At 47.4% G+C, this 15906-nt stretch overlaps 1 long non-coding RNA gene across 1 annotated transcript; it reads left to right on the forward strand.

The window, feature by feature from the left end:
* Window positions 1-12772: 12772 nt before the first annotated feature.
* Window positions 12773-14912, forward strand: LOC123328696. Its single transcript, XR_006543719.2, has 2 exons — window positions 12773-12998; window positions 14036-14912. It is a non-coding gene; the product is annotated as an uncharacterized LOC123328696 (long non-coding RNA).
* The last annotated feature ends 994 nt before the right edge of the window (window positions 14913-15906 follow it).

Genomic DNA, 15906 nt, shown 5'->3' on the forward strand with positions numbered 1-15906 from the left:
GGAGTTTACCTAGGATGTTTAAAACCTCAGCGCAAAAAGAAAGGCATGAGAAGCTAACCTGAAGGAGATGTAGTTGCATATAGTAAGGGGATCTAAAGAGCCTCCTAGGTACCAGAAAGACTAACATAGTAAGAATTTTAAGAGGTGATGAAGGTAACTTGCTGTCAAAGGATGCAGATATGGCTAAAGAAACAGGGGAACTTAATTCCTTTCTCAAGCTGCCATATAGGTGAATGGCTACCAGATGGTCAGACAGAAATACCTGTCTACAGGCTGCTAGAGAAAAATAAATAAATAAATGCAGGAAGAAATCCGATCCTGCAATGAGCAGGTAAACAGGAAATTAAAATATCTGTAGACTGACCACAATGCAGGACCACACGTGTTTTCAAAGAGACAGGAAGACAGTGTGATTATGTGTTAGCATCTGTCCTCTGTTGGCCAGCCGACACCCAGAGAGGGCAGTTACAAACCCCACAGCACTGGAAGGAACATGTTCCGTGAAAACCAGTTCCAGTAGGAAAGAAGATGGGACAGCAGAGGCCAGGGCCCCTGGGGGAAAAGTAGCATGTCTTCCAGATCACACTAGACCAAGTAACAACATCTTTTCCTGAGCACTGACTAGGAACCAGGCACTTTACTGGTCTAAGGGGTCCTGTGCAGATTCTGAAATGGCTCTCACGGATTCTGGCCTTCTGTGTAATCCCTCCCCCTTGAGTGCGAACTGGACCTAGGGATTTGCCTTCAACAAATGGAACACAGCAAAAGTGATAGGATGCTACTTACTCCCTTCAAAAATATGTCCCTGAGTTACACCCCGCAGACCAATGGTGGAAGGCTCTTATCGTTCTGACCAACGGTGCCTTAAACCTCGTCCTCTCTTTCAACCATCCTTTCCGTGCCCTTGTTGCTACATTCCTTCTAGAAGACACACACTCAAGTTATCCTGAAGTAGGAGAGAGCTTGGCCTCCTCTTGCCATTGTTCAGCTCCTTCCCAATCAATCTCCTGCCAACCACAAATTAGCATTACACAGGCATTTACAGTGCAGCCCCCAGGGGCAGGCAGAAGCTGCTAAGCCTCCCGAAGGGCCACTGGCACAATAGCACCCGTGGCGGCTCCTCTGCGGCACTTCCTGCTCCTTTGTGAGCTGTCCAAGTCAACCACAGATGGCGAGGTTGCTGCCCCGCCCCTCCCCGAGCAAACAGGAGACAGTAGAAGCCAGAGGAGCATGAAGCCTCCAAAGCTTTGCTCCATGACTACATCCCCGAGCCTCCATCCCCAGCAGAAGACTCCCTTGGGTTGGATTCTATCTTGGAGCCTCCGACCTGGTCCTCAGCACACGTTTCCATTTCCCATTTTTCTGGTTAGTGTCACAAGCGGTCCCCAAATGGGACCAACCTGGAGCATGAATTGCCCTGGGGCCAGGACAGACTGAGACCTACTCCTGCTCCCAGCAATTTGGATTAACAAAGTTTGGGAGGGGAAGGGTGCTTGTTTCCTCTTTTCTTTTTCTTAAGGAAAAAGAATTGGCCTTATTGATCTGGCCTTATTGAAGTCTGGTTGAGCCTTCTGATCCCAAAGGAAGGCAGCCCTGTCTGGTTTTTCCAGGGTCAGTGTTATCCCCAGGTGCAGCCTTTCTTCAGCCCCAAGGGCCCCCATGAATGCCGCCCTACCTGCCTCAGTCCCCAAGGCTGGCATTTTGTAGCCCCCTGACCTTTCCCTACAGCCCAGTCTGGACTGGAGGGGAGCTTGCTAAAAGGGAAAGCTCTTATCACAAACATTTCCTGCCTCCTGCCTCCTGCCTCCTGCCTCCTGACCCTGCTGCATACCACAGCCCTTCCCTGGCCAGTGGGGCCACCAACGGCGGCCTGCGCAATGTCTTCATCAAGGATCTGCAAGGCAGGGTCCCCCACACCTGTCTCTACTCCAGATTCTGCTCCATCAAGCTCATAGATTCTTACAGGCCACCCAAAGAGGCTCAGTCCCTGAAAAACACGGAAGGAAGTCAGGTGGAACCAGAAAGAAAGAGGTAAGGATTTTGAGTTCAAATAGAACCTGTGACTCACAGCTGGAGTTCTGCCACCTCCTGGAGGACCCTGCTGTCTATCTCTGACAAACAGAAAAGCAGAGAGGAAGGTGAGAGAAAGACCTGCACACCTGCGAGTGTCCCTGTGTGTGGCTACGCCATCCGCATCTCCCTGCCGAGTGTTTTCGGGCTGTGTGTGGAGCCGAAGCCTTTGGGACTATTTGGGGTTTGTGTGGAGAAGGACTGAGAGTTGAGGGCCAGCGGGTCTTAGACCCAGCTGTGCTCCGCAGGTTGCCAAGCTCCTAGGTCCCTCTCCCCTCCCCACACCTGGGGCACCCTAGTCCCACCCCTCCCCAGGGCCTACTCTGGCCTTCTCTCTGCCTCCTGCCCCCGGCTTGCTGTGTGGTCCCAGGCCTCTGCCAGGAGGAGAGGGAGGGAGGGAGGGATGGGCCAGCATGTTTACAGTCAAGCATAACTGAACCTTTATTTTAAATAAATAAAACTTTTAGCCAGTTTTATTTCCCTTTTCTTTCAAAACGCTGTTTTCTCCCACCTTCTCCTCCTCCTCCTTCTCCCTCCTCCCCATCCCATCATAGCTCAGCCTTCATCTGTGGGGCCACCCAGGGTGGGGTTGCGGGAGGGGAAAGCAAAGAGGCCCCAGCTGACCCTGGGGCTTAGTGTCTTCTCAGGTCATGTGATACCCGCCCCACACACACCTCTCAAATGCCCACAGAACCCCTGGGGTGCTTCTGAATTCAGGGATGTCCAGCCCTAAGGAAGAGACTAAACAGGAAGCCCAGGCCCCGCCACCATCAGCATGGTGTCCATCTGTTCTCCCCAGTCATTGGGTTGCCCATGCCCACCCCCATTCCACTATGAAATTGCCATCCGTCTTCCACTTTGGCCTGTCATCTCTCTGTCTCCCCTGTTGGACCTCATCCATCTGTCCCTCCCACAGGACCACCGTGTCTCAGTATCTCCTCTGAGTTGTCATCAATTTACTTTCCCCATGAGATGTCCCATCTGTCCATCATCCCATTGGTCTGTCCTTCCATCCGATCCCCTTGATCATGCTTTTTTGTCCATCTGTCTCCCCTGCCCCCATCGAGTATACTTCTGCCCATCTGTCTCCCTGAATGGAACTAGCAAAGGCAGGTCTCTGAGATCTAGGGACAGCTGAAATTCTGTTCTGATTTTGATCCCGACAAAAATAATCATAGCTACCATCAATTAAGTATCTATTATATGCCATACACTATACACACATTACCCCCTTTAATCCTCCCAGAGCCCCATGAGGGTATCTTTAGTGCCCCACCCCCACCATTTTATGAGTAAGGAAACTGAGGCCCAGAAGAGTAGAGTGTCTTGCCTAAGGTCACACAGCTCCTAGTGGCAGATGCAGGGTCCAGAAACAGTTCCGCCCATACTGAGTAGGGGTGAGGACACAGTCTCCTCACTCCTCCACCCCGAGGATATAAGACTCCCCTGCCCCTGGCCCCTCTGCACATTTAATTTACACTTTGCTGCTGGATGTTTTCAGGCTGATGAAGTTTCCTCCCTGCCCTGGATCTACACAAAAAGTGGAGGAAGAAAAGCAGCCAGATGTGAGAAGGATTGAAGGTCTTTTTCGGGGGATGGAAAGTGATGTTAAATAAACATCCAACGATATTCTTTCTGCAAAACGATCCATTTTCATGGCACCCAGGAGTTCGTCCAAGGGTCTCTGGGTCACTGGGGAAAAAGTGTTCCGTGTATTTTGGCTCCATGTTCTTCCATTGGCCACAAAGAACTAATTCTTTCAATTAATGAAATCAGCACTGCTGATGGAGATGTACTGACAAATTATTTTCAAGACAAATATATTCACACCAATGGTGGGGCTGATAGACCTAAAGGATTTGGAGGGTACAGAATGAAGGCTCCCCCACCAGTCAGACACTGAGGTCATTCACGATGGCCGGGTTGCTGACCACTGCCTCCAGGGACACTTTTCTCCGCCTGGAGCCATGGAGGCTGGGCTGGGTTGTCTGTGTCGAGGGGCTGACTATCAATGGGCTTCTGTATGGACCCGGCAGGTCCCCAGCACCCCTCCCCTCTCCCCTAGTGCCCCAGCCAAGTCCCCTTCAGGGCCTGGTCTGAAGGGCCCATTCAGCATGTAGGATTCCCTGATGGGAAATGAAAAGGAGACAGACTGATGCTTCCCTGGAGCTGAGGAAAAGCTGGAGGCCTGGAGACCGGAAGGGAAGCCTGAAGCCACAAAGGAGAAGCCCAGTGAGAAGAAAGAAGGGAGGCTGGAGGTCCTGAGGGAGGAGAAAGAAAGGAAGGAAAGCGGGAGAGGAGGCTGGGGGAGGGGATGGAGGGTGGGAGGACTTGATAGGGAGGGAGGAGGCCGGAAGGAGGCCCCCAGGCCCAGGGAGCAATCCCTGTTGGGAGAGGGAGCAGAGCCAGAAAGCAGTGTGGGATTTTTTAAAGCCACAGATTTAATTTCCTGATGATGTTTTTTTCAGGCTGATATTAGCAGCATTTTTCCTTTCCTAAGCAGATCTGTCGGTTGTGGAAAAGTGATCCAGAATGTGCTGGGTGACAAGGCCCAGCCTTTATCAGGATGGGCCCACAAGGATGACCCAAGGTCGAGCCAACATTTCATCTCCTTTTTGAACTCTAGAGAATAGGACAGATTTTGCTACTGGCCAGTCCTGGAGGAGGAGAGAAATGGTTTCTAGGCAGCTCTGGTGAAAAAGTGACAACTAGAAGCCAAAGGTGAGCTGAGTCCTGTCAACTAGCCGGGAACCCCAGGTTTTCCTGCCCAAACCCCAATTGAGTCAGTGTTCTGAGCTTTGAGGGTTGCAAGTTAGGAGCTAAGAAACCAAAGCCCAAAGGCCTTCAGAGCACTCTACACTACCACCAAACATCCTTCTAAAACCTTTCCTGCGTAGAATCCATCTGTGCAGCCCTGGGTTTACCAAATAAATTCCACACCCTGAGCCAGGAAAGCAAGGCCCTCAAGAGCCCAGATGCCCAGTATGATCCAAGACTGGCTGCCTGGCCATCCCTGGGGGCTGGTACCACAGACTACTGCAGCAGAAAGTGGCATTTAACAAGAACCCCACCCCCACCCCCAACCTCTACCCCTGACCTCCACGTGTGCACTCAACAGTAGGAGAAGCCCTGCTCCTGATGGCTTTCTCTCACTCCAGCTAACCCGCTGCCACCATGGACAACTGCTGTCCCCACACACTGGAATCATAAACTTCTCCAAACACATCTTTCACTTTCCAATTCCAAGCACTGGTTCATGTCAGCCCCTCCATCTAGAAGATGCTTCTTCCTCTGCTCACTTAGAAAATCTCGCCCACATTGAAGACCCAGCTCAAATACCACCCCTCAAGGGAGCTCCCTCCTACCATTCCCTTCCCTTGCCAGAGGTTAGAACTTTGATTGCAGCTGATTTCATCATCCATGAAGTGCTTTCCACTCTGTCTTGCATTTTGGTTGCTCACATATTTATTAAGGGATGGCATTATGCAATGGTTTACAGGACTTCCTAGGTTCAAATCCACACCTCACTGCTTCCTAATTGTGGCACTCAACAAGTGCTTAATCCACTTGAGCCTCACTTTCCTCACCTATAAAATGGGAATGATAATTATACCTACTCATAGAGTTGTTGTAAGGATTTTTTAAATGTATTTATTGCATATATGCAGAGACATTGCTTTGTCAACAAAGGTCCGTCTAGTCAAGGCTATGGTTTTTCCGGTGGTTATGTATGGATGTGAGAGTTGGACTGTGAAGAAAGCTGAGTGCCAAAGAATTGATGCTTTTGAACTGTGGTGTTGGAGAAGACTCTTGAGAGTCCCTTGAACTGCAAGGAGATCCAACCAGTCCATTCTGAAGGACATCAGCCCTGGGATTTCTTTGGAAGGAATGATGCTGAAGCTGAAACTCCAGTACTTTGGCCACCTCATGCGAAGACTTGACTCATTGGAAAAGACTCAGATGCTGGGAGGGATTGGGGGCAGGAGGAGAAGGGGACGACAAGAGGATGAGATGGCTGGATGGCATCACCAACTCAATGGACGTGAGTTTGAATGAACTCCGGGAGTTGGTGATGGACAGGGAGGCCTGGTGTGCTGCAATTCATGGGGTCGCAAAGAGTTGGACACAACTGAGCGACTGAACTGAACTGATTGCATATGGATATGCCAAGCAATGGCATATAGTATCTGCTCAATAAATGGTTGTCAACTGAATGAAACAATCCAAAAAAGTGTTTTTTAGTCACAGAAGAAATAGATACTATCCATAAATCTCATAGCTTACTCAACCTAGTACGGCTGACAAATTATTTTGTGTCCCTTTTCCTAGAATCATAATTGGTTTTTTAAAAGAATCACTGTTGTTGTTTCTCTAATAATCATTAGTTAAAAATTCTTGCTTCCTCAATTTGGTTTCCACGCTGTCCCTCTTTGGGTTCTCTCTGCCCCACTCCCTGGTTCCCCTCTGAACACTTAATATTTTCTTTCAGTATTTTTCTTTCAGTAAAATATTTTAACTGGTCATAAGTATTTATTTTATTTTCAACTTCTTTAATAATTTAATCATTAACATTCTTTTGACTCCCCAAAAAATGTTTCTTAAAACTCGTATTCTGTGTTTTTATCTCCAAGGAAATACTTTGGCAGGGTTTTTGACCAGGAATGACACGTTCTTTCCACAGCTACGCAAAGGGGGAAACTGAAAACCAATAGAGTCACATCGCCTTGATCCTATACCCAAAGAATTCCTCATATGCACGAGTCTCCAACTCTCCCACTGGCCATATTTCTCAATGCTGTCTCTACCAAAAATGTCCTTTCTGGTTAAATCCTTTTGGAAAGTGAAATGAATGCCATGAAAAGAAGCTCATTCAAGATGGGGGTCATTCCAGAGTGCAGTTGCCTGGGATTACAATGGTCCCTGATACATAATAACAGACCCAATTATGGCATTTTTTAATTTCAATCAATAAGCATTTTTAATTTCCTTTCAGAGTCCCCTAGAGTGACCTGGTTGGGTTTAAGTGCAATGCAAATATCAAGTGTCTCCCATGCTGTGTCTAGGTTTATGTCCCAATCTTCTTTTTATTATCTAGGGCAACATATTGATCTTTGCAACCGAGCTCCTTCCACTCTGATAGAAAAAGAATTTCTCTCTTCTTGCCACTCTCACCCTGGCTTAAAGAAGGGAGAAAGGGCCAAATAAACCTACTCATTTGAGATTTCAAGGAACTGGGGAGAAATGGAACCTCAGGCAACTGGGAATGTGATCTACATGGAAAATCCCTGCAAAGACACCTGCTTCTCCACAGGTCTTTATGTCCCAGGCTCTGGAGGTGCAGCCCCACGGGAGTGGCTTCTTATTGGAAAATGGAGCAAATACACATACACCAGAAGAGACAGAGGGCTCCGTCTGTGGGAAAAGGACAATCGGTGAACTTTCAAGCCCAGGGGGCGGGAGCAAGGCTTACAATTTGAGCTACATGTCTGGAAACTCAATATTGCCCAGAGTATCAATTACTTCACAGACTCAGCTCCTTTGCTGCTGTGAGGGCAGGAGGAGCCGGGCAGGTCTCTGACATGAAACTCTCTGTGCACTTTTAATTAACTCTAAGAAATGTGCATCAGATCTTCTAGAAAGAGAGATTGTTCTGCCCGGTTGAAGGACATGGGAGTCATCAAGATAGGAATTTGAGTATGACAAAAATATCAAGAGGTTCCCATGTCTGCCCTAAGCTGGGGAACTAAACAGCAGAGGGTTCACTCTTTAAAACATGGGACTGAGATTATTGCTCCACGTCAAAATTCCTGATCGGGGTCTCTTTTCCAAAGAGAATTAAGAACTTCTCCTGTGCTGTCTGCTGTTAAGGTATCAAATGTCTTTGGTACTCAAGCATCAAAATGTAAGGAACCATCAGTCTTGATTCTATACAGGTTGGTAATTCCAGGTGCATGGTTGTTACAGAATTCTACTGAACATCTGAGTGTGAACTCTCCCCTCACTCTGAGCCTGCCACTAGACCACTAGACTAACTTTCTCCAAGTCTTCATTCATGTATTCTCCACCAACATTTAGTATGGACCTACCAGTACACTTGACACTATTCTAAGAACTTGGGATACAAATAGTCAAGACACAATGACCACCCTGGAGGGGTTTATTTTCTAGTAGAAAATGCAGATTTATGAATTAATAATAATGGCAGCTACTATTAATTGGATGCTTATGATAAACTTTTTAAAAATATGTTTTATTTTTGACAAAAATAATCTACAAAAATTAATAATTATTATTAAAAATTATTTAGTGTATATAATGTGATGTTTTGATATACAGATATGTTGACCACAAACTAGCTAATGTATCCATCACCTCCCATAGTTAAACATTTTGTGTGTAGTGAGAATACTTGAGATTTACTCTCTTAGCAAATTTCAAGTCTACAATGCATTACTATTAACTACAGTCACCATGCTTTATATTAGGTTTCTAGAACTTACTTATCTTATAACTGAAAGTTTGTATGCTTCAATCAATAACTTTAATTTTCCCCCACTCCCCAGCGTCTGGTAATCACCATTCTGTTCTCCGTTCTTTTTTTTTTTTTTACATTCCACATATAAGTGAGATCATGCAGTATTTGCCTGTGTTGGTTTATTTTATTTAGCAGAATGTTTCCCAGGCTTACCCATGCTGTTGCAAATGGCAGGATTTCCTTTCAAGACTGAATAATATTCCATTATGTGTATGTAATATATATTATATTTAAGCCTTAATAATATTCCATTATATATATATATATATACACACACACACACAAATAGATCTCATTTCTTTATCCATCAATCTGTCAGTGGAGACTTTGTTTCCACCTTATGATATGATATGCTTTCAATAACAAAGAGATTGTGAAAAAGTGGAAACAGTGACAGATTTCATTTTCTTGGGCTCCAAAATCACTGCAGATATTAACTGCACCCATGAAATTAAAAGACACTTGCACCTTGGAAGAAAAGCTATGACAAACCTAGACAGCATATTAAAAAGCAGAGACATCACTTTGCCAACAAAGGTCCATACAGTTAAAGGTATAGTTTTTCTAGTAGTCATGTACAGATGTGAGAGTTGGACCATAAAGAAGGACGAACACCAAAGAATTGATGCTTTTGAACTGTGCTGGAGAAGACTCTTGAGAATCCCTTGCACAGCAAGGAGATCAAGTCGGTCACTCCTAAAGGAAATCAACCCTGAATATTCATTGGAAGGACTGATGTTGAAGCTCTAATACTTTGGTCACCTGATGTGAAGAGCTGACTCACTAGAAAAGTCCCTGATGCTGGGAAAGGTTGAAGGCAGAAGGAGAAGAGGGCGATAGAGGATGAGATAGTTGGATGGCATCACTAACTCAAGGGACATGAATTTGAGCAAACCCTAGGAGATAGTGAAGGACATAGGAAGATATCCAGCAAACCTTGGGAGACAGTGAAGGACATAGGAAGATAGGAAGCCAGGCATGCTGCAATCCATGGGACTGCAAAGAGTCAGACACAGCTTAGCAACTGAACAACAATAAACAATAGGCTGGGTATGGACCCCAAAGATGCTCACTCCCTGGTATTCATGTACTTCTGTAGTCCTCTTCTATACTGAGCAGGACTGACATCTATAACTAATAGAATTTATGGGGGAAAAAACTGTGTGCCTTCAGAGACTGGGCCGTAAGTGCTATGCAGCTTCCATCTCCGAACGGGCACCCTAGAAGAAATCTGTCCGCCATGTGGTGATGACATTCAAGAAGCCCTATGGGAAGGCCACATGGAGAAGAAATGAGGCCTCCCCCCAACAACCTGGAAGGAACTAAAACCTTTTGCTAACAGCCATGTGACTCAGCCATCTTGAAAGCAAAGTCTCCAGTTTCAAACAAACCTTCAGATGACTGCAACGTCATTGGAAACATCAGGTCAGAACCACTCAGCCAAGTCGTTCCCAAATTCCTGACCCACAGAAAGTGTGTGAGAGAGTGTTCATTATTGGCTTAAGCCACTAAATTTGGGGTAATTTGTTCTGCAGCAGAAGATAACTAATACAGTGCTCTGTGCTCACTATCTGTTGAATCCTCTTACCAGTCCTGTTGAGTATTTATTCCTGTCCCAACTTTACAGATAAGGAAAATGAGATTTAGAGAGGTTAAAATAAGACACAAAGTCAGAGCTGAAATCTAGCTCCACTGGGCTTCAAAGCCTGTGTTCTTTCCTCTGTACAATCTAGGGTTCCCAGTGCAAATGTATATTGGGAACATCTGTACAGGGAAGAAAAAGTCACAGCGGGAGAAGTAGTTCTACCTGGGAAAGTCTGGAATCAGAGGTGAGGAGGAGGCAGGCAAGACTTGGAATGGAAAGGAAGGATGAGATGTTCACCACGCAGGCAGCAAGTAGAGGGCTATCAAGGTGAACAGCCTTACCAGAGGCATGGAGGGTCAGCCTAGGGTATTCAGAACCTGCCTGGAGTTTCCAGATCTAGAAGAATCGATGTCATGTGGCTGGTTTTCCAGGAAGGGTTGGAAATCTTGGTTCTAGTCCAAGAACTACTCTTGCAGTCACAGGAACCCCCAAATCACTGAAACTGGTGCCTTTTCCACAAACTGCTGCCCCAGTCCCTGCTTTTGAGGCACTCAAATCCTCTTTAGATCCCCATTTCTTCCTTTGATCAGTTCTCTCTTACAGACCCAGCTCCTTGGCTTATCTGAAATATGTACCACTTCTTGGCAAGAAACATTTGCCCCTTACAAAATTGTAGTTATGATATTTACATTTGCATTCATATCATATCTCTTTTCTACTGCAAAGTATCACATGAACCTTCCTTCCTTTAACGGTTACTAGAATGGCAAATCAGGAAGATACAGGGAACTAAGTGTACTGGATTTCAGAGAGGGGCCTATCTTTTCTCATGGTAACCTTCTGGAAACACTGGTGGATTATATTAATAAATCAGAGGACCACAATATGGGAGACTAGTAGCTGGATTAATAACTAGGTTCAAAGGACAGTGATCCTGGATTGATGTCAAGTTCTAGAAGATAATCTATATTGGTGTGACTGATGGCTCAACCCTCAGCCCTCTCCCAGGCAACATCTTTTAAATCAATAACTAGAATGAAGATATAAAAAGCAGACATCACGTTTTCTAATGGCTGAAACAAGGACAGTTAGTATTGATAGCAGAAATGAAAACTGCATACCTCTCCAAAGACCAGCCTAGGGCCAATCTACCAAGAGGAATTTCACCCGAAATGAAAGGGTCTTTACTTGAGTTCCAAAAGCCAGTGCACAAGAACACAACGTAGATCTCTGATTCAGCGGAAACTGTAAAAGGGAAAAACATTGAAGGGTGTTAGCCAATGGTGAGTTAACTAAGGAGTGAAGATGCAGCTGCATGAATCTGGCTTTCTGTTATGGAGGTGGGGGCGGGGGTAGGGAGGAAGGGCAGTTTAACTCTGAAGGTTTACTCCTGAGATTCTTCAGCCCCCTACTACCCCAGGGCTGCATTTAGTAACTCCTACTCTATTCCATTAAATGTGTTTGGGTTCCCAGACCCTACCCGCCGCCCTGCCCCCAGCCGGAGCCACGAGCCCTTAGAAGGTAAAGAGAAACGCTGAGAGCTTGGAGTCTGGGAAGAGCTTGGAAACCAAAGCTCTCTGAGCCTCTCCCCGCATGGCCCTATCCCTGCTGATAAGGATGAGAGCGAGGCTGGCTGACAAGTGATTGGAAACAGGAGTTCCCAAACTCTTTAACCCTTCCCTAGCCTGCCTGCCTCTCTGGAGTCTCTGAACACTGAGGCGTGTCTCCCTGGGGCTCCCTCCCTGTACCGGGGCTCTTTTACTCTCCCCACCAACCTTTCCATCTTCCTCTCCCTTTGCCTGGCAGGTAAACAAATGCTGCCAACCTACCTGGAAAACAGTTACTACCACCACCACCACCGAACGCCAAGATAAAGCCCCTCCACCTTTGGACCACCCTGATAAGTCAGCCAGGAACTCCCCCTCTACTCCTGACTACCCACCCACCCACCCCCACCACCAAACCACCGCCACCCAGCACTCTTAGCCACCACACCCCGCCAGTCAGTTCAGAAGCAGGAGACTGTGAGGTGAATGTCAGTGGTTAGCATTCACGGGTTCTGGGAGCAGAGACCTCTGGCTCAGTGCCAGCAGCCTAACCCCAGCCCCATTCTCTGCAGCCCTGGCTGGCTGTGGAGCCCTCTGGGGACCTTCAGGGGTTACCCTGAACCAGACCTGACCTCACTGAGTCATCTTAAGGGCCCTCCACCCACCTCGGTATTGCCTGCCACGTGGACAGGCCTCCTTGGATTGCAACAGATGACTAGAGGGTCTGTCCTTGGCAGTGGTCACCAGAACTGAAGCTGAGAGGGAAACCGCCCCCAAACCCCCACCCCTGGGGAGAGGGCGTTAAGGATAAAACAGGTTTACTGGTCACAGTAATTAAGTGTAAAAGAGTTTCCTTCAGGAGAATGGAATTCAGATAAACTGCCATTATCATGCAAAGCAGCTTTGCACCTAAAAGCCCTTACCCAAACAAGCAGTTTAATTAAATCCCTAATCTTCACTGGCCTGTTGTGACCCCTTTCCTACCCCACTCCCTACCCCCCACCCCATCCATGCACTGTGTTAGGAACTTCAATATTCCATTTAAAACACTTAACTTGTAAGCATGCAAAACATGCCCCCAAATGGTGCTTCCGGGTCTGGGTCCTCTGAGGCTCAGGTAGTCCTGATTGGGATGCCAATGGCAAGGGTGTGCATGTTCGTGATAGTGAAGACATGGAAGCAGGCATGGCCTTGAACAGGAGGATGTGTGCCTGGCACAGCCCTGGCAGCTCCTGTTCGTCCCCAGGAGGCTGGTGCCCACGTAAGATCCACCCCACTCAAACGTAACCTTCACAGTCTCACCACTCATGGAAAGTGGGTAGCAGCCCTTACAGACTTGGATGTGTTAAACCGGAAGAGGCAGGGATGGACTAATTGACCTGTCTATCGTGTCCCCATTTGTGAGGCCACACTGACCACTACTAAGAACCACAGGAGGGATGCCAAGCCTGTTAGTGAGAACCACGTTCTCTGGAGAAAGGCTGAAGCAGCGATTTGCAGTTGAGGCAATGTGCTATAGGTAGAGGGAGCAGGCAAGCTCAGTCACCAAGTTGTGTCCAGCTCTTTTGCGACCCATTGGACTATAGCCCACCAGGCTCCTCTGTCCATGGGATTCTCCAGGCAAGAATACTGGAGTGGGTTGCCATGCCCTCCTCCAGGGGATCTTCCTGACCCAGGGATCAAACCCACATCTCCTGCATTGGCAGGCGAATTCTTTATCACTGAGCCACCAGGGAAGTCCCAGGTAGAAGGAGAGACTAGGATAAAGAAAGAACAGAATGGAATGGTTGAAGGGGGAAAAGCTGGGGAGAAGTCAGGTCCAAGGGTGCTGATAGAGAACAACCCAGCAGAACCTTCTAACATCTCATAATGCTAGAGGAATTGTGCCTTCACGTAGGAAAGAAAGAAGAAAAAGTGTCAGTCGCTCAGCTGTGTCCAACTCTTTGTGACCCCGTGGAATATATAGCCTGCCAGACTCCTCTGTCCATGGAATTCTGGAAACCACATATCAAATGCTGGGGGTCAGGGCATGCTATCTCTTCAGTTGCAACCATTGTAAGGCAGGGGTCCCCCAACCTCCAGGATATAATACCTGATGATCTGAAATGGAGCTGATGTAATAATAATAGAAATAAAGTGTACAATAAATGGAATGCACTTGAATCATTCTGAAACCATCCCCCAACCCCATCAGTGGAAAAACTGTCTTCCACAAAACCAGTCCCTGGTGCCAAAAAGATTGGGAACTGCTGCTGTAAGACAGATCTCATTCTGTTGCCTTTTCCCCCACCCCCACAGGGAGAAACTAAGATGCAGGCTGGTGAGCGGACTGGCCCGATGTCACACAGCCTGTGTTCAGCAGAAGCACGATTCAAGCGCTGGCCTGCCACACTGAAAAGTCCACGCTTTCTGCGAAACCACAGATCAGCCGCAAGGATTATAATGTTGGAGAGGGGATTAACCACCCAAGAGTACTCATTGCCCTCCCTCGCTTCTGCAGTAAGAACGTTTCCATCCTGAAACAACCCATTGCCTCTGAGGGAGAGCGGGAAGGTCTCAGCAGGCATGAGGGACTCAGCTGTCAGCCCTTAGGAGGTGGACAAGGGAGCCGGGCTGGTGGCGGGTGCGGGCGGGCTTGTTGGGGCTAAATTTCGAGAGAGAGAAGAGCCCCAGGGGAGTTTTCTTTGCAGGAAAGAAGCATCAGGTGCTGGAAGCTGCGGGGATGGGGTGCATCTGTAAGTCATAGAACAAACACCAGACCTCTCCACTTAAGACCTCATTCTTTTGCTGGGGGTGAGCAGAGGAGGCACCTCTATTTGGGAACCAGTGAAACTTAAATCACCCTGAACCCTGCACTTTTTCTGTTACTTGTATAGACTTCATGGTGCTTGGAGAAGCCGTGGACCTTCTGTAGAGGAAGTTATATTTCTGGAAATGAGACTCTCTGGATTCATGAAATTTGCCTGTTTCTTGAGGTTTCCCTCCTTTTTTGTACAGTGGCTTTTCTTTGCAAAGAGAAGGCGTCTTTCAGGGAGGTTCTGATAAATCTTATGAGCAAATGAGAGCATGAGGCCCAGGCCCTAAGGGAGCTCCCCAAGTGCTTCATTCCTTTAGTCCTGAGCAGGGGTTCCACGCAGCCGGCCCTGTGTCCGCCCCCCAACCCCACCCCTGCTCCGAAGCCAGGTGTTTCCAAAGGTCATCCACTTGGAATGACAGGTGCTGCTATTTTGACTTCAGAAAGACAGCCTGGGAGGGAGGAAGACTCCTTGGCTCCAGGGTTGATATGGGTGGGTTAAGAAAGTGGGATTTTGGACAAGATCTGTTGCAGAGTCCTTTGTCTCTCTTAGAGCAAAGACAACAGAGAAGAATTTTAAAAGGCTGTCCTGGTCTCCAGAACCCCCTCTGGAAGCAGATGGCATGTCAACAGGTTCCAGGGCAGGCCCCAGAGGCCCCAAACCTGGGAGCCTTATTGGAATGCAATTACCCTAAGTGCTGGCTGCTGGGATGAAAAGGCAGGAATGCAATTATGGAAGGAGCATGCTGCAAGCTTTCATTGATTAACCTGTCCTGTCTGATTCCATTCCCCACTGGGATGATTTTGGGGCCTGGAGGGTTGCCCTGTGCCCTAAGGTTATGAGAAAGAAAAACAGTCACTGTAGAAAGCGAATGCCAGAAGCAGGGTTCGAGAGCCTCAGGAGGGCCTGTGGGCCCCTGAAATTGCATTGCAGATGTACTTGTGCAAATGCAAAGTGTGCGTTTAGGAAGAGATGTTACACTCATCACATGCTTAGAGGGCCCTGCAGCCCTCAAAGGGTCAAGAAACGCTGGGTCGGGGGGAATGAAGAGAGATCAGCTGAGTTGTTGGAAGAGGCCTCCGGGAAGTCCCTTCAGTTTTCAACTCCAAGTGGCTGTGACCCATCTGGGTGCAATTCTGGCTCCACCACTTGCCAGCAAGTCACTTAGCCTGTTGGTGCCTCAGTTTGGTCTGTAAAATGAAGGTAAAAATACCTACATCCTGGGGTTGCTGAGGGAATTAAATGATATAAAAATGCAAAGTTCTTAGCCCAACATCTAGCCCTTAATAAGCTTGCTAATAGGAGCCATTTTGATTTTGATTTTCAAGTTCAGAAAATAAAGTGGCATATTTACAGGTACACTTCTGAGCGGTC

This window comes from Bubalus bubalis, chromosome 12, assembly GCF_019923935.1.
Source record: "Bubalus bubalis isolate 160015118507 breed Murrah chromosome 12, NDDB_SH_1, whole genome shotgun sequence".
Taxonomy (NCBI): Eukaryota; Metazoa; Chordata; class Mammalia; order Artiodactyla; family Bovidae; genus Bubalus; species Bubalus bubalis.